We start from the raw sequence: 2,160 nt of genomic DNA on the forward strand, positions 1-2,160 counted from the left end.
TGTGACCGAAGAGAAAAAAAAAAGCTCCAAACCCAAACATATGAGAAGCTGAAACTTTGCATTGTTTAAAATGTCTGGCTTGAAAAATGCCTGATCGGTTGACTGACTATTAAAACGGTTGCTGACGGCTGCCTCAGTCTCTGCTCGCAGCAAAGTGTGTAAAAAGTTGTAAACAGTAACCTGTGAACAGCAAAACTTCTGGCTTTAAAGGGTTAAAAACACAACAGACATGCAAATTCTCTGGAAGAAACGATGCTGCTGGATCAGTAGCACAAATAAACAGACGGCGCTCATCGCAGGTCAACGCAGCGGAGGGAAGCAGGATTCATGTCGAACCCTCCCGGTGGCCTTTTTTCTCCCTGCTAAGCCGTCCAGTAGCGCATCGTCCTACAAGGAGCGTCCTCCGTGTCTCTAACAGCTGTCGGAGATGTTCTCTAAACTTAAAACTCAGGGACATTTTCATTTGTACCAGAAAAAAAAAGGAACACGTGCTGTTTCAGCGTTTTAGAAACCAGCTGACTGTTTGCCCGATAGTTACTCAGGGTCATACTTACTCTCAAGTCAAGCAACGTCTAGCAATAAATCGGAGCCACATTTAACTAATGCAGATACAGACTGGTAACAAATTAAAAAGAAAAAGACGACGTAAAGAGCCCCGGCGAGGTGTTTCACCACCACAGGCTCCTTGGCTCAGATTCTTTCTGACACTTTGCTGGAGACAAAAACGATTCCTTTAAATGACGTTCTGATTACAGTCTGATCAATACTGGAATTTTTGAGGCAGATTCTGCCGTCAATATTTGAGAGTTAATGATGACGTCTGGCTTACAAATCCAATGACAATATATCAGCAGGATATCGTAAGAATACAACACGTCATCTCCACACAAAAGCTTTTATACGAGTTTTGTTCTTGAAGAACTGTGAACGACATACTGACAAGAGCAATTTAGTTAAAAAAAAAAAATCAGCTGAAAACTACGTGATAGAGACAGTTTCTAAATGACCTCAAACCAAGTTTGGCATTTATTGACTGCATCTTCTGAATCTGATAGACCTGCAGCAAAGGGATGATTTATAAGTCTGTCTCTGGTTTTGATGATGGCGGTGGTGAGCGCTGTCTAACGCTTCGAAACACATTTTGTCCTTCGTACTGGCGCTCAGTGTACGACAACACGCTGCTGTCGAAAAATACCAAAGAGATGTTTAAGGTCATCCAGAAACTGTGTCACAATTACATAGTTCATGATAAAACTCACTAAGGTTCCAATTATTTAAGAAACAACTGTCAGGAATCCTTTGTAATAATATTGTACTCGAAAGTCCAGTATTGATGGGTTTATGTTTTTTTTTTTTTTTTAAATCTAAGTTTCTCCTGACTGATTCAGCAGCTTCTTACGAAACACTAAAATTAAGGCACTTAAATGCTGTTGGAACAAAATTGATATGTAACTTTACTCCTGAAAGTCTCGGTTTTGCTGCCTTTAACTTCTTAAATTAGTTCAGTGATGAGAAGTCTACATGAGGGTATCAATTCATGTTGCGTAACTTTACACCGATGTGTTAAGTTACTCTTTAACTTCAAAACAGAAGAAGAAATCTTTTACTTTTCAAAAAAACCGCTTTGCTTTGACCTCAGGACATCTTTTGACTTGCAGATCACTAAATAAGTGCTTATTATGAAAGGGAGGATTTGTCTGTTGCCTTTTTCACTGGACCACAAAAGAATTTTCAACAGCTGAGAAACTAATAAAAGAAACCGACGTCGACTAATAACAACCGCTTTGTACTATATTTGTTATTTCAAGTATCGCATATCAACCAGGAAAAGAACGAAAAGCAACGAGGACACGCGCTGACACATTACATTTTCTAAGTAAGTGCTTGATCTTCTCCAAACATTATAATTATCGAAACATAACATCCGACTCATCCCTTTTTTGTTTACTGTTAACATTTCATGACAGCACAACTCAATTCACTGTAAGCTTGGTGAACTGTCTTCAACTAAAGATTAAACAGCCTCGAGACTAAAAAAAAATGAACTAAACATACACAAACAACCTGTAGTGCAGCAACAGTGAACTATGGAACTGTTTAGCAGGAACATCCATTTTTCAGCTCCTCTGATCTCCTCGCGCTCGTGATCCTTCGCTTCTT

Source organism: Embiotoca jacksoni, unplaced genomic scaffold (assembly GCF_022577435.1).
Source record: "Embiotoca jacksoni isolate LCO1_2020_lvr unplaced genomic scaffold, fEmbJac1.0.p SCAF_8, whole genome shotgun sequence".
Classification (NCBI taxonomy): domain Eukaryota; kingdom Metazoa; phylum Chordata; class Actinopteri; family Embiotocidae; genus Embiotoca; species Embiotoca jacksoni.